Below are 21,580 nucleotides of genomic sequence, written 5' to 3' on the forward strand. Positions count from 1 at the left end.
CTCCTCTATAGGTGACTGTCCCCTTATCTCTTGCTGCTTCTAGGATTCTCTCCTTCATTTTGGTTATAAACTAAGGGGGGGAGAATGGTGGGGGAGGGAGGATGCGGGTGGAGGGGAATGAAGGGGGGGAATAGAACAACTGTAATGGTATAATCAATAAAATATATTGAAAAAATATTCTATATTCTTTTTATCTGTTTCAAATGTATTCATATTATTCATTGAATTAATTTTATAATGGTTGTTTTCAAATTCCTTTCCAATAATGATTACATCTGCATGATTTCTTTGAGTGCCTTTTCTCGTTTAAGTTTTGATTTTTCAGATGAAGCCTGAACATTTTGGGTATTATTTTATGGGACTCTAGATCTTAGTTAAATGTTCTGTTTCAACATCTTTCCTCTGATACCACTCTAGTAAGGAAAATTAAATGCCCTCTCCTCTCTACCAGATGGAAAAAGGAGTGAAAATGTAGGTTCCCTGTGTGAACCCCACTGACACTCAGATGGCCTGCGCTAACAGGGTGAGGAGGTAGCTTCATTACCGCTGGGTGGCCATGAAAGTTCTGGATGACTACTACACCTCCTCTTTCACCACGTCAGCAGGAAGAGGGCAGGATGCCTCACGACAACCATGTGGAGTGGAATCCCGGGCTCTCCACATGGTTTTTGATGGTACTGTGGAGGAGAGGCTTCGTTTACTACCTGGTGGAGGATGAGTTTCCCAGTCCCTATTCAACCTCCTTTGGCACCACCAGGCAGAGTGTTGGAGGCCCTCGGTGCAGCCTGACCAGGGTGGAAGTCTAGGCTCTCCACTCAGCCTCTGCTGGTGGTGCCACAGATTCTCTGGAATGGAGAATGGAACAGTTATTGATATTATTAGACTGCCCCTTTCCTGACCCTTTCCAGGACTTTGTTGGAAATCAAATATATTTGAAATCAAATTTACAAATATACTTTGTATATTTTATCTGCACCCTTTGATATTCTTGATATCTGCCTTCTCTAACACTCAGCCCAGGATCAGTGGCAAAGGGAAAACACAGAGCATCTACCAAATGTTGCTCCTTAGATCCCAAGGTCTCTGGCCAGTATGCCTTTTCTCTCCACCATTCAGTCTTCTTCTGTCTGTTCAACATACAATGCACAAGCATTTAATCTGTACTTACCAAAAAGAATGGGGGAAAGTACCAGTAACATTTGTTTACTACATCTGGTATTATGAGGCTTTCATGCTGACTGGTAAGAACAGAAACTTTACTTGTCCCTATGTGAGCTCTAGGGCTTGTTCTACCTGCCGCTATTAAGCATTCTTTCTTCGGTCTCAAAAGCATCTGCTACTCAGAGCTCAGCTGGAGACTCAAGGGAGTCCTCTGCAGACCTCTAGACGCTCTCACGGTGCATAGCAGTCTCACCTGCACACAGCTCCCTGCTCCGTGGTGCTCCTTCCTATTCACTGTAGTGGCTTTGCCTCCCCCCTCTTTTCAGCTCTGTCTCCCTGTTCTGTGGCCCAGAAACTCAAGTAAAAGAGAAAATGGAAAATCAAAAGGCTCACCTTGTCTCTTTCCCTTAGACCAGGAATCACTGTCCTGTACTGACTCTTGTCCAGTGTCTGAATATAACACTTTCATGTATTTTTCCCAGTGGTTTATTTAAGGTAGGGGCAAATAGGTCCTAGTTATTGCACAGTGGACAGAGTTTATTTTAAGTTCTTTCTTTTTTAACTTCCCCTTTTCATTCTTATCTTATCTATTGCCTAAAACATGACACATTTACTACATAATCTTACCATTTAAACTTCCTGCAAATATACCCTTTCAATGGAAAACATTAATTCTGAAATGATATGACATATATTACATTCACTAGGGTAAACTGATATCCTTATTATTATCTCATAATATTCTGACTAAACAAAAAATATCAAGAACAACAGATCATCAATGTAGAAAGCAGGAAAGATAATGCAGATGATCTAATGTCATCTACAAATGAATTGGTATCTTTCTACTCTGGGGCCCTTCAAAAACATTCTAAATGCAACCTGGATCTTGTGATACTGCTAAGGTAATAGGCTTCATGTTATCTTATTGCTAAATTCATTTTACGTTATGACTAAATTATGTATTTAGTGGAAAAAATGTATCTTAAACCATGTGGCTGTATTATAAATCACATCAAATTTTTGAAACTTATTGAAGGTTATAAAAGTTTTCTCCCAAGTTAAGAAAAAGTATGAGGGCTTGCTGCTCTTACATTATTACACCTTATTATTCAAAATCTTAAATAGGCTACAAAATGCAAAATGTTATATGCACTCATTTGTTAAGTTTATGGAGGACTGAGCTTACATCAAGGTATACTTGCACTTAGATAGCATTATAGATGCCATCTGTTCTGATAAAGTTACTGCCTTACTGAACTCAAATTGATGTCACTTCATCTCACAGGTATTTAATGTTATTTCATGTCACAGGTATTTAATGTGTACAAATGGAAATAATGGCTGTGATACTGCTGTGAAATTGGCATAAGAAAACGTCTTATTTAACAAATTGCAATCCTTTTAAAATTTACTATGGATATGCACGTTTTAGAAGAGCCTGTGGGGAATGTTACTGAGGAATAGATGTCTCTTCCCTATATAAATGAAATGTTTTAAAAATTGAGAATAATAAGTTGGTACTAAAATTGTTCTACTACACGCTGCTTCAAAGCTGGTTCAAGAAATTTTGTAATAGCGGGGTCCTTTAACTCATTGAATACTTGACAATCACCTTATTCAAATACCTAGAATAAGTGATGAAGCGAAAGTAGGGGAGGCTGTCTCCATTCTAGCAGGAAACAGAGCAGAAAAGGTCTGCTTCTGTAACTTACAGTTATGCCTATAATTATTGGCACCTGATATTTTCTTAATTATGAACCAGGATGATACTAATTGTGCCTGCTAAACTCTTTATCCAGTGTTGAAAGACTTTCCCATTGATCTATCTTCAGCAATTTTCAAACCAGAATTCTTCTTTTGTCAAAATATATTAAGGGTAAGGGCTGCCAGTACAAGCCCCAGGCCTCAGAAGCTGAGAAGCAGAAAGTCCAAAAATTCCCTGCCTGCAGCTTTCCATTGAAAGCCTTTATCATGCCAAGAATCATAATCTCTGAGTGGAATACAATATGTAGTTTTTCTCTACCTCAGTGGGGAAAAGAACAGTTTTTGTGCTTTTTCTGGGAATAGCTCAGAAAACGAATGCACTCTCCACCTCCCGCAACGCCTGTGGAGGAATGCTGTGCTCAGCCATCATGGAAAGTTAGCAAATGTAACCCATGATGGTATTCTTCTGTCTACATTTCAACACAGCCATAGTTGGTCATGGATATGCCATAAAATTTGTATTTATAGATTCTTTAATTACTTCCTCCCATCCAGATAGTCTTGTCCCTCCCTGTTCATACTGCCACTTCTTCCATCCAAAGGTTGGAGTCTATTTCTCCACCTTCCATGTCCTGAGCTGCCCATGTCCCTCATTTTGACCAACAGAATAGTGTAAGTCATAGTCCTGAGCATAGGTCTCAAGGAGTCCTCCTGCATCATCCGCTTGAAACAGGACCCTGAAATTAACATACAAGGGGCCAATACAGCCTAATACAGTGTGAAAAGTTTATTGGAGAAATAATGAGCCCCAAATATGAAAGTGAGGCCATTTTGGACATCCCAAACCAGCTGACCTTCCAGCTGAATGCAGCTGCATCACGCCCAGCTGAATCCAGCAAGGAACCACCTTTCTAACGGATAGAGTCATAAGAAATACTAACTCACCATTTTAAGCTACTAACTTTTGAGGGCATCTTCTACAGAGAAAACGGGTACAGTGGCCATAGTAGAATAGCACTCATAAACTGTGTGGTCCCTGACATTCAGCTGCATGTTCAGTTCTGGAGGTAGATTAAAAGTTGTGGGGCTCTCAAGTTCATTTGGATATTCTTTATGTTCTAACTGAAATGAGAGAAAATTGAGAGGCATCATATTTTTAACTGTATATATTTTAATTTGAGGTAAAAGTTCACTTCAGTGTATTTCTTTTTTCCTTTGTTTTTTCTTGAAACAGACCCTTGAAAACAGACCCTCTCTTAGAAGCTGAAGGATCCCTACTGTTGTAAACTCTCAAAACCTTCTCTTTCTCATTTACATAAATATACATAATACCTATGATAAATTTTAATTGATAAATTAGGCACTAAAAGAGATGAACAACAACTAATACTCAATAGAACAGAAATACAATGTCTTACGGTACTGTACTCCCCTGTTTGGTTATGACGTGAGCTGATATGCTGCCTTCGGGATGCAATGAATGACGTGGGCACCATGATGCACTGTTAGGCTACTCTGAAGGTTACTTGAACACAAACACTGCAACACCATGATGAGCTAACAGAGAGGACTGCGGAGTGACTAACAGGCAGTCGCTTAATACAGCAAGGATGTGCTGAAAAAAGGGATGATTCATATCCCAGACAAGATAGAGAGGAACTGCATGAGACTTCATGATGCTACTCAGGACGGGGAGCAACTTAAAACTTGCACATTGTTTACTTCTGGAATTTTCCACTTAATATTTTCAGACTGCTGTTGACCACAAGTAACTGAAACTGTGGAAAGAGAAACCTCAGATAAGGAAGGACTACTGTACCACAGTAATAAAAACCAATGTGGCCCATGGTATATGGCATATTTTTTAAACGTCACACATTTTAAGTTAGGGCAAATTTTCATTGTAGTGTCTGTTTCTTATTTTTACAAGAGTCTTGGCCGGGGCTGGATGACTTAGAATGGTCTGGCTCCCACATCTGTTTGTTGGCAGACTGGTTAATCTAGGGAGTCTCAGCCGTAACGGTTCATTTCTGCTCCATATGAGCCCTCATCCTCCAGAAGGCTGTCCCGGGCTCCCTCACACAGTGGTCTCGGGGTCCAAAGGAGCAGCCAGAAAGGAAAAAACCCAATTCATCTGAAGCCTCTGCTGACATCACTTGCCAATGTAGAATGATTAGAGCAAATCACAGCCAAGGGTGGATTCATAGGGTAGGGAAATAGATTATACCTCTTGATTGTGGGGAGATGCCAAATATTGTGAAAATTATTGCCATCAACCATAGCTGTAGACTTTGAAAGCCTATTAATTCATTTACAGATCAGTAATGTTACTCTTATTTTATTACTTGTAAGTACAAATATATCACAAAAAAAAACATGTTTCTGTTTCTACTTTGGAAAGGGATTACCTTTTATTCATCTTTGTTGTCTTGGCGCAAGGTCAGTATTTGGCATTTGATTATTATTAATTGGTATTTGTTGAGTAAATATGTAAACAAAGGAAAATATGTAGGAACAGAAATTAGCTGTTTTACTTAACTATAATGAAATAATGATAGAGTATGAAAAGCAACATATTTCAGATGTGATGTAAATTTTTATAACATGTACTTTATTTTCAAAAGTACCAATGATAGTCTATTTTCTAAAGTGCTTACGATAGTCTATCCCAGGAGTTAACACACATGTGGCAGGCTGCTTGATTTAATAAAGGAAGTTTTATCAGAACACAGCAGCCACGCCATTCATTTGTGTTTTCTCTATGACTACTTTTGTGCTACAATGACAGATTTGGGTAGTTGGTGACTATGACCAGCAAAGTAAAATATGTTCAATATCTGACCTTTTAAGGCAATACTTGCTGACCATTGTAGTATTTGCATATTTGAAACCATGGGTTAGTATAGCATTTTCATTGTTATATCTAGTAGCATATCTTAGTCAATAAGTGTGAGGTCTGTCCAGAAGGTATCCAGCCATGTAACATGAAAAATAGCGACATTTATTGAAGAAGACACAGATGCAAGAAACACTGTACATAGGACAATGACACCTCAGTCCCCTTTAAAGTAGGCACCTTAGGACATCACACAGTTCTCCCTGTTATCATCAGCTGCTCCATCGTATTTTCCTGAATCTCTTCGATGGTCTGAAATCTCTTCACTTTCAAAGGTGTCATCTCAAAGGTGATTTGAGTTTTGGGAAAAGCCAGAAGTCACAAGATGCCAAATCTGGGCTGTAAGCATTGTGAGTCACCTGGGTGATTTGATGTTTTGCCAAAAAATCTGCACAAGACGTGATGCAGGCACACTGTTGTGATGAAGCTGCCAATCACCAGTTGCCCATAGCTGTGGCCTTCTGAATCATCCAAATAGTTTCCATGGAGGAATGTTCAAGCTTAATGCAAAATTTTATGCAGATTCGCTGCTCTACTTGCTCAGTAATTTTGAATGTGATGGCCACACAGTACACATGTTCACTCAATGGTGTCTACTGCCCCGTCTGACTAGTAAAATGAAGTCATCATTGTTCATTCATGTGCATTCTAGTCCCCTCTCTCTGGCTGCCAGGTTACATCAATGTCATGTAAATTGTTCTTTTTATGTTAACAATGGTTGGGATATTTCCAGACAGACCTCATTGTATACATACACAAAAACATAAATACATATATATGTGCATATATATGCACACACAGGAATAAAAACTAGGAAATCAGAGTGTCCAAATGGCATTAAATAACCCATGCAAACTTGTAATCTTGTGTCAATTTTATTGCTACTCAGAAATAAATGTAGGACAGTTGAAAACATATGGAAGTGAGATGTTTATAAAGGCAGAAGTTTCCCTTGAGCACAACTGTTTAACTAAAATAAGACAAAACAGAAAAATTACTTGACTTAATTATAGCTTTGGGTAATAAATTAGCATATAACATATATCAATCATGGCATACCAAGTTGTTCATTGAAAACCATGGGTTTTTATATGAATCTATGGCAGGCACTTTTACTTTTCTCTGCCTTGCTTGGTGTGACTTTCCCAGCATATGTATCCATTGGATCAAACAAGGTAAAAGAATGAAAGGATTCAATACTTTATGAATATAAGATGGGCATATTACTTGTTGTTTTGACATTATATTTTCCCACATTTTTTAATGTTGTTCAAGTACAGTTGTTTCCATTTTCGTTTCCATTTTTCCCCCATGACTCCCCCAACCCCAGCCATCCCCACTTCTCACCCTTGATCCTACCCCACTTTGGTTTTGTCCATGTGTCCTACATACATGTCCCTAAAAATCCTCCCCCCTTTGCTCTCATTATCCCCCACCCTCCTCCCCTCTGGTTACTGTCAGTTTGTAATTTCACTGTCTCTGGCTATACTTGTTTTATTCCATTTTTAATACTATAATTCCACTAGTGAGTTAAAAAATAGTGACATTTATTTAATATTTACTAGGTCTCAGGCATAGTGCTAAAGTTTTAAGCACACTAACTTATCAAAGTACAAAACAACTCCAAAAAGAAGGATAGGATTCTTGTTTTATAGATAAGAAATAAAAGCTTAGAGATATCAATGATCTACCTTAGCTCACCCAGCTGTTGGGGGTATGGAAATTAGCTTAGCTCTTTTGGAGTCCAAGTTCACTTCAGATATACATTTAACAGTTTTGGTTAAAAAGAATAGTGTTTAATTTCATCCTAAAATCACTCCTTAGATATAGAAAGGCTAGTCCCATAAAACTAGGCATGGGCAAGCATTATCCTACTTAGTTCTCAGGGTTCTTTGTGTGTTTGGTGTGTGATTCCCAACCATTTGATAAATAGTATCTTTTGATTCCTTATTTCCTTTGTTCTCATGAGTCCCCAACAAACTGGTCTAAGCCCCGAACTTAACATATAGCTCTGGACATGTAATTAGTGTTCATTAATATTTTAATTAATTAAGAAGAGCAGATATGGTTACATTATATTCAAAGGTAATAAATTGGCTTGTTTATATCCACATTTCATTCTCCAAAGTAGTATTAAACTCCTTATTCTAATCCCTATTCTCTTTCAGTTGGGCAAAGTTATTTCCAAGTTGGGCAATAACTACGGTATTCCATGACAGTATATTCCTCTACAATTTTGCTTAGCAGAACATTTACTTTAAATTTGGTTACACTCCCTTCTTACTGCATTTTTAACTCTACATTCTTCTTTCAATGACAATCACATTTACTTAGTAACATATATTTGGAAATCACACTATTTCCCAGTTAATTATGAACTTACACGCTGCTCTAAGGTCAGCCACCATTTTCATCCTTATCTCCTTCATGCACCTTTGCTGGGTTGACCTTGCCCATCACTCCTTACAGCCTGCATCACTGACCCAACCGTCTACTTTGCTTCTCTCAACCTTAGTCATTTCCCCACTTGTACAGTTAGTATATGCATGAGATTTACTTACTTTCTCCCTCAATCCTAAAATTTAAAAAAATCTCAAGTTTATAAAATCAATTACTACCAAGCCTCATTAGATTTGCTGTCATATTTTAAATCTGACTTCTCCGGGTTTCCCCATCCATTTCCTTTGTCAAAACCAGGATATATTGAAGCCTGATTCTGTCATTTTTGTGGCTATTGTCTCTGTATTCATTTTGGGGAATTTCTACCTTCCCCGTAGGTTGGCCAGTGACCACTCAGAGTGCATCACATTTAAAGAATATCCTGTCACACTTTGCAAACTGTTTTGGGATTGGGACTTCTTATACCACCACTTTCTCTTTTGATAAGGAATGACGTTGTTTATTATGCTCTAATACCAAGAATCCCCACATATTCTGTTGCTAACAGCTGTTCTGTGAATGGGGCAGAGTGAGTAGGATGAAAGGGCAATTCTTATAAAATCAAGCCCTTTTCCTAATCCAAGAACAAACTGCATTTGGTTTGACAGGTCTCATGAGAGCCAGAAGAAAACTGGAGTACTGACGTGGATTGCTTGAGCTGTAGACCTGAACTTAAATTTAAGCAGATAGCATACCCCAATGACACACACTGTATGACATAAGCCATGTAACTTACAGAACAACTGTCAATTTGGGAACTTTGCTTCAGTTTTCCCATCTTTTACAGATTGGCATGTGAAGTTAGGATCCACTACCAAGGTCCACAGCTGAATCTGAATTTTCTCTGAAGCATCTCAAATTAGTTAAACTTCAGGGGAGTAGACTGATGTCTCAGAGTCTGGACAGTGAAAGGAGGTTGATAGAATAGTGGTAGAGCATTCTGTTCTGAAGAAGTCTTTCTTAATATGTGTTAAACTAAATAGTGCAGATAATTATGTAAAAGCGGTACTCATCAAAGTTCCAGGTGATGCAAAATTTGAGGATATGTTGTATTTGGTACATCTCCATAGCTTGGAAGGTTTAATTACATGGCACGCCTCTAAGTACACCTATCAAGTTGACAGCCGGGTCCCGTGTCCTCTGCCAGTTTAGCAATGTCATGTTGTCACTGATTGAATGCTTCTATACTTAGGCTGCACCCATTAATGTCTTGTGTCAATGCACAATTGACAGGTCACCTTCAAGTTATTGTTATAACAGTGTAGGGGACATAATTGGTCTTAATACACTTTAACACATTACAGTATCAAGCATAAAGTTTAGATACCATTTCAGGGAAATTGATAAAACATAAAATAAAAGGTTAGAATTAACATTGATCTAATATTGTAAAGTAATTCCAATCACCTGTAAATAGTGGCTTATTTTTGAGAATTTAGGTATTGTGTTTCACCCCTTTGTTATTTAATAGAGGGGAGCTAATAACCTCAGGATTAATGACACTACCTATGGCTGTGTTAGTTCATGTATTCCTAAGGGTTCAAGGAATTAAATTTTTCTAGTGCTCCGGCATGTATTAGTATTTTTCTCTTGCACAAATACAGTTAGCCAAATTGTAAAGAAATTACTCTTGCTCAAACCTCTCAAGTCTAACTACAATTAAAAATTCTTCCAGTAGGCTAATAACATTTATTACATTGAATTAGGTAGGAGTTAATTCAACAACAACCTCAATAATATTCATTAAAAATAACAACTAGCACTTAAGATAATATACTATAATAAAGCTACTATATGCCAGATAATATACTGGATGTTTTGTAAAACTTATTTCTAATCCTCACAACCTCTTTCTCCACTCCTAGTTTGTAATTGTTCTCCTTCTGTAGCTACGTAGGGCCTCAAATGTAAAGAAGTGGATTGACTTGACCAAAGTTAGGTGGCTAACTTACACAGCTGCTGTGTTCAAACCCAGCGTTTCTGGTTCCAGTTCCGAGCTCCTGACCCCTATAGACATTCATTGAGTACCTGCCATACACGAGAGAGTTATAAGTACTACCAGGAATCACACATGCTCTCAAATATTCACACAGTAGGAAAAAATAATAGGAAAAAACCAGAGATCTCTATTTCAGGAGAGAATATGATACTGTCAAAAAGTAAAATATAATCAAGTGACTCTGAGACTGAAATAAGGCAAGTGTAGTCCCTAGCGTTGGAAGAACTCTTGGGAGAGTGTGGCTCCCGGCTGCTTTCCACAGGTCGCAAAGGTGGCCGGCGCAGGCTGAGAGGGCATTGTCGCACAAAGGGTGTCTAACACGCACTGCTTCAGAGGCTGCCTTCCTGGGTCTCCCCACCCATGTGATTGCTCACTGGCCTCTGTTAATGACCAATACAATCTCACAAAGAAAAGCCACAGGTGATATTCAACTGCTCAGTCTGACAGACACACACAAAGAAACAATGCACGCATGGAAGTGATCCGGAAGTAATAGCCTCCAGGAAGTTATCTGTATATTTGTTTTTTATCTGCCTACACTGGATCTGAAAGAAGAGCCCACGAAGTGGATACTAGGAGCTGAAAAGTTGCAATGCAGGACCTCCCTTTCCCACCGCAAAAACTGATGTGTTTGGAAATCTTCTAAATTTGGGATTTTGTGTGAATTTGGGCTGACAAAAATGTGAACTACTTCTAAAAAATGAATATTTAAAGTTGACTTTTCCAGGGCTTCAGTGTTCGGAGACTTTTCCATTTGGGGGTTTTCGAAGTTCTCCTCAACTAATAACACCTGGAAATGAATGACGAGAGCAGCTCCCCATGACTGCTTTCCAAGGGCTTCCACTGGCAACAGTCTGGGCCACCTGCTGGGTGTCATCTGTCATCTCTATGCATTGCTTTTTGTTAGACCCATTTCCAGAAGTCTGTTTTTCATAAATCCCCTTGGAGACAGAAACTCTTTCAAAGTGAAGCATATCAGGTTCGGGGATTTTTCCAAAAGGCTCAAGAAACTAAGGCAGGTTTCAGTCTGACATCAAAGCACAGGCATTGTTCATTGAATTCCTGTTCCAACAAACCAGGCTTCTTATTGTTAGAAATTAGGATCACAAGAATTTAAAGCCTGCGACAACCCCCAAATTAATTTTTCTCTAAAAATTATGCTTTTGATAGATGCATATTCTGTAAGAAAGGGAAAAATCATTCCATTTTCCCCTTCAATATCTTCATGTAATGCACTATGTAGAAATAGAAAGAAAAATATCTGAAAATAGTTTGACGAACAGCCGTATTTTGTTTGCACACACATTAGCAAAATAATATAAAGAAATTATTTTTCTCTCTACTCTCAAGAAAAAATATTTGAAGAATTTCTTCAAAACCCTGGGTCTGTGAAAAATACACTGTCCAGAGGGGGAGAGGTTTAAGCATTGGTCTATCAGACCAAAATCTTTTTCCAGGTTTCAAAAGTATCCTATGGTTATAAAAGCACTTAATATTGGAAAATACTGGGAGAAAGGTACAAGGAACCTGCCCATAAATTTTTGGAACTTTTGGTAAACCTATAATTACTGTAAAATAAAAATAAAGAAAAAAACAGGAAGAAAAAATGTTAAGAAAGTGGGAAAGGAAGCCACAGACTGGAAAAATATGTATGATACATATTTCTTCCAAAGGACTTGTATCTAGAATACATAAAGAACTCAAAAATAAAATGTTAGTTTTCTTTGCTAAAAAAAAAAAGAATGGAAGAAAAGTAAAAAGTGTTTAAAGTCTTGAAGGGGAACCTTACAAAAGATATTTGTGAGAAAAATTACCATATGAAAAGGTGATCAAAATCATCAGTCATGGGGTAATGAAAAAACCCACAATGAGATAAAAATATACACCCACCAAAAACAAAAGCCTGGTAATATCAAGTGTTGACAAGAACAAGGAGCCCCTTGAACTTGAGTACTTACTGATGGGATTGTGAAATAATCAACCACTTTGGGAAATTGGAATTCTAATACATCAGCATGATTGATTCTCACAGTATTGTGTTGAGTTAAGAAGACAAAAACAACACAGTGCCCATTGTATTATTCCATTTATAAGTTTGAGAATAGACAAAATTATTATAGGATAATAGAAAATTTAAGGAAATGTTTTGTCTGGTTGATTGGGGTTCAAGCATAACTGGAAAGAGTCACAAAAGCACTTTCTGGGAGTATGCAAATGTTCTTCAAAACTTCAGCATTAAACAATACAATTAAAGGGTGAATACTGAACAAGCTGTCACTAAGAACATTAAAGGGATCATTTAAAAAATTGAAATTGTTCTCATGGTAACATGAAAAGTATTTTTGCACAGAAAATGACCAATTCTAAAGTAAAAACAAAGAAGACTAAATAAATGGAATTATAAATCATTGTCATAAGGAAAACTCACTAGGGTAGTAATATCAATTCCCCTCTATATTTGATATCAACATATATCTATATCTGATATAGATCAATATCAAGTTGATCTACAGATGCAATTAAAGCCCCATCACAATGGTAAGAGTTTGTCTTTGGTGGAAGTTAGCTATTTAATTCTAAGGATATACCCCCATAAACTTTCAAAGGTTTGACAAGTAAAACACAATGGAAGCTGGAAACAGACCTACACATAAATGATCACCTAATTAATGGCAATGGTATTATTTTACAAAACAGGGGAGTCAGGCTCATTTTAATAAGAAGATGCTGACTCAGTTGAATTGGGAAATCTCGATCTCTACCACATGCTCTCTAAAACATTTTCCAGTGGACTAAAGAGTTGGATAGGTTAAAACAACTGTCCTCGCCTTTCCTTATACTCTTGCTTCCATCACATTTCAGTTTGTTCCTGAACGGTGAGGTATCTCCACTACAAACCCCTCCCTGCCCGGAACACCTGCCATTCTCCTTTTGTTTCTCTTTCAGTTGATTGGCTCTGTCTGAGAACTTAGATTTTTGTTACAGCATTCCTTACTCTGTATTTGACTTAGAACTTCAATTACTGCCTTTCATAAGCAGACTTGAGTAACAATAAATAATTTTTTAAAAAACATATACAAGCCATATTCTTTGGCTACAACAAACTAATTTGGCAGACTGGAATTTAAAACCTGAATTAAACCGTCATTATGTACAGTTTGTAATCAACAAAACAGCGTGATTACAATGATACCCAGTACATTTACTGAAGAGCTAGACAGAAATAAAAGAAGGGTATGCAAACATCCAACAATGTGGAGAAAGCGGTTCATTTCTATTGTAATAAGATTCTAAGATATAAAGAAAGTGGCAGTATATAATAAAATAATATAAAAAACCTGAAATTTGTTTTTTAACTTATAAATGTTAGTAACTTTTAAAAGCTTAAAACCATTTGGAAGGTTTTCTTGTAATGGAGAGACAAACTAATCTTCTAAAATTGAGTAGGATTTGGAGATGTGAAATTCAGGATCAACGGAAATAAGAAAACAACATGAGTAAAACATTTTGGAACTCAGTTTACTTGTTATTCTTTTGTGTCTGTTGTAAATACATCTAATATTTCTAATAGTTTTACAAGTATCACTTTATATGTTACCTTGGCATAGTTTTATATCCCATTTAGAGAAATTATGAATTATTCATGATCTCCTCAAATGCTAATGCCAGTAGTAAAGAATATTGTAAAGAATATTGTAAAGAATATTGCTGAAAAAGCAAAACATATTTCAGTGAAGGTCCTATCTATTCTAAATTTCATCCCCTCATTTCTTCTTATTTCAACAACTTGAATTCTATTCAACACTTTCTATCTTCTGGCTTAAGTGTTCCTTGGTTTAGTAGGTAGAAAAAGAGATTTAATTAGGAAATAAGAAGGAGAAATCAAGTTCCCTCCAAAAGGAGTAATAGGAACTAGAATGACTATCCCACTTGAAACAATCGGACAAAAAGAACAAAATACATGGAAGCGGGTTTACAAGGGCCACACTTCAGGCAACAAAGGATAGTGACCCCGGAGGAATTGAAAACAAACAAGGTGACCACGATGACTGCCACTGGCTGATACAACTTAGTGCCTTGGAAATGTCATCCTGAGGGGACAAAGGTGGCTAAAGTTCTAAGGTCTTTGCAGAGGGTCTTCAACCAAAAATCTTCAGGTCATTCTCTATAGATTTCTCTGCTTTCTGGTGCTCTGTTCTGAGAACTTTAGTCATTATCTCAATAACAAACACCATAAAGAAATTGATAGCTGTACAAAACAGGCAACAAAAATTAAAAAGGTAATTTTTAAAAAAGACATCAGTTAATGATCTTTTTATTAATTTGATGCACAGGATTAGATTAAAATCATTAAGCCACATCTTTTTGATATGTATGTTTTCTACAAGTATATGATTCTTTAAAATAGATACTATTTATAGTAATAAAAAGCAAAAAACTTAAAATTTCTGAGCATAAGAATTTGTTCAGAAATTCTTATGAATTTTGCTAATTTCTCACTAAAATTTTATAAAGAACACAAATAAGTGAAAAGGGATCCTATGTTCATCAATGATTATAGTTGTAGAAATAGCAATACTCCGTAATGAGTCAATAAGTCAATGATACTGTAATAAAAATGTATTACCATATTTTTCATGATATATGACATAGAGCTTTTATTTCAAATCTACATGGAAGGGTAAATGGGAAGGAAGTTTCTAGATATTTCTCAAAGAAAAATAAAGAAGATTGTCATACCAGTATTAGTACTCATAAAAACATTCTAGAATAAAGGCTGGTATATTTGGAATTAAGAGAGAATAGGATTTTAGGTTCAGAGAGCAGTACATATTTATTATTCATTTTCTAGCTCTAGAGTTCAGAATGTGGTCACAGTATTCATTTACTATATTAGAGTTTAAAGAGCAAGGGATTCATGCCTTGAGTAATTATGGCAAATACCATGAAGTAGGGATTATGATCAAAGCAGTTATTTGCATCTCAGAGTCCACAGAAGGAGGAGAAGGAGAAGGGGGAGGATAAATAGTGAGGGCTTGCAGAGGCTGTTGAAACGAAAATGAGAAGAAGGAAATATTATAAGCAATATTTTGTACATAAAACCTATATACATTTCTGAGAGACTGACTATATGGTGTGAAGTAGAAATCAGGATTAAAGATATTTTCCAGTGTAATTGGGAGGGTGTGAAAAATACAATGCAGATGTGGGAAGCATAAGAACATTTAGATATAATTACAGTCATGCTGATTTAGAGGCATTTACTCTGTGTAACTGAACAAAAGATACTTTGAAATTCAAGCCTGGAATTTCTAGGGAGAACAAGACCGGTGATTTAGATACAGGAATTGCCTGCATACTAATTAGCAGGTGAGATGGCCTAGGAAGGAATACATTAATTTTGCTCCGTATGAGAACTGCATTTCTAACCATCACAACTGTTGGGTTCTGACATGCATTGCTTTGAAGGTACTGAGCTTCCAGGTAGTTGATACTAAAAGTCATCTGACATATATTTTAAGAAATCCCTAGACTGACTCTAATGTTAACCAAGTAGTGAATTTTAGAGTTAATGGTAAGATTTCGTGGCTTATGAGTTTTGCTATTTACACTGTTTACATTTCTAACTCTAAGTCCTATAGTGTTACATTTATAGATATGTGGACAAATTGAATTATTTTGCAGAACAAAATTTTGCTATGTTATATGGTTTTGCCAAGGGATTAAATATCATTTGTATTTAAAAAGATAACTCTCCTCATTGGTCAGAAGCTAGTTTTATAGTGTTGATATATTTGTATTGTTTATACCATACATCAAAATTAAAGGGCCAAAATGAAGTTAAAATATGACTGATTCATACACATAGTAAAACTGACCTAATATTTACCTAGCAGCATACTGCAAAGGTAAGAGACAATCTGATACACAATGAGCAGGGTTTTTATAAAAGAACATCCATTTAAAAGTGAATGTTTTACTATTTCTCCAAAGGTGGTCATTTTGCCTTGTTGCTTCTTCTTGCTCTTTTTCTTTTTCATACAGGTCCCCTTCTGGCACCTGTATGATGCAAATGTGATTTGCTCGAGGTTGTCTTTAATAGTATGTATTTCTAGTGAGATATATATTTTATATGCATACATTTTTTAAAGACACTTGAACATTAATCCATTTTTACTTTACCAGAGCTAAACAAATGAGATAAGAAAATAAATCCATGGGAAGTAGAAAGGAAATATGATAATATCAATGAGAAGAATCTAGTAAAATAAAATACGTACTTTCAGTAGAGAATCCACAAATACTAAATGACTTCTTCAAAACAAGTGTCAGGAGTTCGAGGAGGTATCTCTATAACGTGGCACTGTGCAACACACCCTTCCGTGATGGTGAATTGTATTCAATATCTGTGATGTCCCAGTCATCATGCCACTAGTCCCACGTGACTGTTGAACACTTTATGATTAGTGGGACTGAAAAACCAATATTCTGTATTTTTACTTTATTTCATATTTATTAGTAAATAGATTATAAAATTCCATCAGTGGAATTTCAATAGTTTTAGATTTATGGAAAAGTTACAAAGATAGAACAGAGTTCGCATAAATTCCACATCCAGTTCTCCTATTCTTATACTGTCGTCTTATGTTAGTATGTTACATTTGTCACAACTGGTCAAATGATATTGATACATTATTCTCTTTAAGTGTATGCCCATCTAGATGCCTTAGTTTTGACCTAACGTGCTATTTGTGCTCCAAGACCATGATCTGGGTACCACATTACTTGTAGTCATGATGTCTCCTTAAGACTTTCCTTGGTTGTAATAGTTTCTCAGACTCTCCTTGTTTTTCATGACGTTAACATTGCTGAGGGCTACTGGTCAGGCATTATCTAGAATGTCCTATAATTTGGGGTCATTTAATGCTTTTCTAATAGTTAGACAAAGGTTATGTTTCTGGAGGAAAACCCAAAGGTAAAAAAGAATTCTCATGGCATCATATCAAGGGTACATTCAATCAACATGATTTATCATGGCTGATGTTAACCTTGATCACCTGGTTGAGACAGTATTTGTCAGTTTCTCCACTGTAATGTTATAGAGATCTATTCTTAATGCATAGAAAATTACACAGCCAGTCTAGATCCACAGAAAATTATTTCATCAATAATAACCAAGGTATTCTCATCTACATTGGTGTGAACTGTTATTTGTAGCTGAATTCTACTAAATTCATTTTAACTGATTTTCTTAGTCACATGACAAATTCTCAGGGGAAATGTGACCAATGAGGTTCATCATTAGGTCTAAAAACTATAGCTGTTCTTTAAGACAATCTTATGATTTAGTTCTGAACTGTATGACTGCCACAGTTTTCCCATTTTACACTGGCACAAATATACAGAGTGGGAGAAAGTATGTGCTCACTTGTAATACAAATAAATAATACAATAATTAATTCATAGTATAGTAATATATTCTGTGTTACACATGCTCACAACTCTAAGTGTAAAATGTAAATAGTGAAATGTAAAAGCAATGTGAGAGTCCTAGAAAAAAACTGGTTAGAAAATTAGCTCAACTAAAGTAAAAGTTGGTTATAGTAAATATAGTTGGTTCATGAAATTATTAAAGATATTTTAAGTAATCAGATGAAACAGGAAAGCTTAATACTGCTTCTCTCAAAGCATTCTCATTAGAGAATATGTAATCCCTACTTTGTGTTAGTTTATTATTTTCTAGAGCAAAAGGGAACTTAGAAAACCTCTTACCACGTGGGTTTTCAAACCGTGTGTGTTTTCAAACTCTTGACTGCTTTATATTCACAAATTTGCTATTCAGATGCTTACTAATACAATAGGGCAAATGAAATGATGTTTGTATTGAGTAGAAAAACCCCATAAAGGAGAAAACAGGTGCAATGTCATACCATGTTAAAGAGGATCTTAGAAAAGCATTAGACCATATCCGGTGTCTTATGAAAATACCCAAGATACGCTTTTTATTTTTCCCAAACTGAATCCTATATTTAAGAAGCTCAAAACCCGACTTCCACCAAGATGGAGGCATAGGTGGAAACACTGTGCCTTCTCCCACAACCAAGTTTGAATACAACAAAGGTTTGGAGAAACAAAGACACAACCAAAGGACAGAAAATTGAATTATACGGAAGTCCGACTACATCTAACCGTTCAACGGGGACGGTAAGAGGGGCGGAGCCAGCAGCGAGCAGGGTCGGGCAGGACAGGGCCCCCGACCCAGGCGCGCAGGCAGACGAGAACCAGTTGGGGTGCGGGGCAGACCGAGGGTGCATATTCGCGCACAGTGAGACAGACCACGCAGGCCCCAGGGGGCGAGGGCTGACGGCGGTGGCACACTCGCGTGCAGTGGGATGAAACGCGTGGGCCCGGTGACGGCAGCAACTGCGGCACCAGTGAGGGCCGTGGCGGCAGGCGGCGGACAGGACGCCATAGTCCCTCTTTGACCCCGCCCCCACATACAGCGTCACAACCCAGCGACTTAGTTGCCCTGCAATACCAGTGAGAGCCATTGTCCCTCTTTGACCCCGCCCCCACATACAACGTCACAACCCAGCGACTTAGTTGCCCTGCTCTAGTGAACACTTTAGGGCTCTGATCCTGCTATGGAACAGGCACGAACAACCCGAAAGATGGCACAAGAAGAACTCAAAGTCCCAGAGCCAATAACTCTAAGCGACCGAGAAATTGCCAGCCTCTCAGAAGCACAATTCAGGACACTATTTATCAGGATGCTCACAGAACTGGTAGATTATAGTCACAAATTAGAGGAACAAAGTCACAAATTAGAGGAACATATGAAGGCTAAACTAATTGAAATGAAGGGAGATGCACAGGAAACCAATAGTGATGGAAAGGAAACGGGGACTCAAATCAATGGAATGGACCAGAAGGAAGAACAAAACATCCCACCAGAAAGGAATGAAGAAATGAGAATTCAAAAAAATGAGGAGAGGCTTAGGAACCTCCAGGACATCTTTAAACGTTCCAACATCCGAATTATAGGGGTACCAGAAGGGGGAAAGAAACAGCCACGAGTGGAAAACGTATTTGAACAAATAATAAAGGAGAACTTCCCCAGTCTGGCAAAGGAAATAGACTTCCAGGAAATCCAGGAAGCTCAGAGAGTGCCAAAGAAGTTGGACCCAAGAAGGAACACACCAAGGCACATCATAATTACATTAGCCAAGACCAAAATGAAGGAGAGAATCCTAGAAGCAGCAAGGGATAAGGGGACAGTCACCTACAAAGGAGTACCCATCAGACTGTCAGCGGATTTCTCAAAAGAGACCTTACAGGCAAGAAGGGGCTGGAAAGAAGTATTCCAAGTCATGAAATCCAAAGACCTACAGCCAAGATTGCTTTATCCAGCAAAACTTTCATTTAGAATGGAAGGACAGATAAAGTGCTTCTCAGATAAGGTCAAGTTCAAGGAGTTCATCATCACCAAGCCCTTATTATATGAAATGCTAAAGGGACTTATATAAGAAAAAGAAGATGAAAAAGATGAACAGTGAAAGGACAGCAAACACACAGTTATTAACAACCACACCTAAAACAAAAGCAAACCAAGAAGACAGCTAGATCAGGAGTGGAACCATAGAAATGAAGAACACATGGAGGGTTAGAAACAGGGGGGTGGGAGGGGGAGAAGAGGGGAGAAGGCACAGAAAATAGCATAGATGGTAGGCAGAAAATAGATAGGGGGGAGGGTGAGAATAGTGGGGGAAATATAGAATCCAAAGAACTTGAGACACGTGGTTATAAACTAAGGGGGGGAGAATGGTGGGGGAGGGAGGGTGTGGGTGGAGGGGATTGAAGAGGGGGAATAGAACAACTGTAATGGTATAATCAATAAAATATATTTAAATATATATTTAAATATATATTTAAAAATCAATTAAAATATATTTAATATAATTAAAAGAAGCTCAAAACCCACTTTCTCATTGTTCACGATGACAATAAAGAAATTATGGTTTAATCAGTATACTTAGAGTATAAGGGATAAAAGAGATAGACCTAAAAATAAGAAAAGAATCTACTAATTGTTTCCTAATATTATTATCTCAGCTTATATGAGATTTTTCAAATTTTAGGTTGCCCCCTCCCACTCTTTGTTCATGCTATAGATCAGTACTCATATGTGACAAATATGTTTTAAAACTATATAGAAAGTGTGATGAAAAGGAGCACTACAGTTCAAAACTGGAGAAACATTTAAGCAGCAGAAACAAGAGCTAATCTAAAGCATTGTTACCTCAGTGCTGTTTCCACGTAAACACCACCAATAGGCAACAGCTTAGTGTAGGAAATGGGGAAGGTCAGTGACTTTCCTATAATTAAACCAAAGCAGCCTTCAAGTCTCCTATTCTGGGGTATGTCTTTTTAAACTATTTCTATTCTTGGCTTAAACCAGCAAGATTTTGGCTGAATTTTGTGAGTGGTCATTTTGTCAGAATTTTCCCCCACACTCCATGCTTCTTCTCAGAAAGTGGTAGTTTTTTCATAGTGTTTATGTTACTTTCTGGCATAAATGTCCCTAGCCTGACTATGGTAGAACAATCTGAAGTGGAAGTAAGCATACTTAATTCTCTTATCAGGAAAGGACTGAACTCTCTCCCCAAATACATCTTCCCTACAAAATCATTCACTGTGAAATGTGTCCTTTTTCATTAATTATTATGGAAAATCAAAAGGCCTAGCACTCAAAGGCTATTGTAAGATAATGTATTTAAAATTAGATGTAATATTGCCACTCCTTTCAGAGGTGTTATGAAATATAACTAACTTTATTTTTTAATTTTTAATTATATTTTATTAATTATGCTATTACAGTGGTCCTGATTTTCCCCCCATTTCCCCCCTCCACCCATCACCTACCACTCCCTCAGGCAATGCCCCACCATTGTTCATGTCCAGGGTCATGCATATAAGTTCTTTGGCCACTGCATTTCCTATACTGTACTTTACATCCCCATGGCTATTCAGTTACTATGAATTTGTACTTCTAAATCCCCTCACCTCTTTACCAATGCCCTCACCTGCCTCCCATTTGGAAACTATCAAAATGCTCTCCATATCCATGATTGTTCTTCTTTTTTTATTTTTTTAAATTTAATTATTGTTCAAGTACAGTTTTTTGTTTTTTACTCCCATCCCAGCCCACCCTCCTAGTGCTCCCCACCTCCCTCCCATTTCTACCCCCCTTAGTTGTTGACCATGTGTCCTTTATACTAGTTCCTATTAACTTTAAATTTAAAAAAACATTTTAAGTGGCTACTCTTTGCCAGAACCTGTGGACCTACAAAGCAAAAAACTAAACAACTGAGAGAGAG

Source organism: Sturnira hondurensis, unplaced genomic scaffold, assembly GCF_014824575.4.
Source record: "Sturnira hondurensis isolate 20B ecotype Veracruz unplaced genomic scaffold, ASM1482457v3 Scaffold0016663, whole genome shotgun sequence".
In the NCBI taxonomy this organism is placed as follows: domain Eukaryota; kingdom Metazoa; phylum Chordata; class Mammalia; order Chiroptera; family Phyllostomidae; genus Sturnira; species Sturnira hondurensis.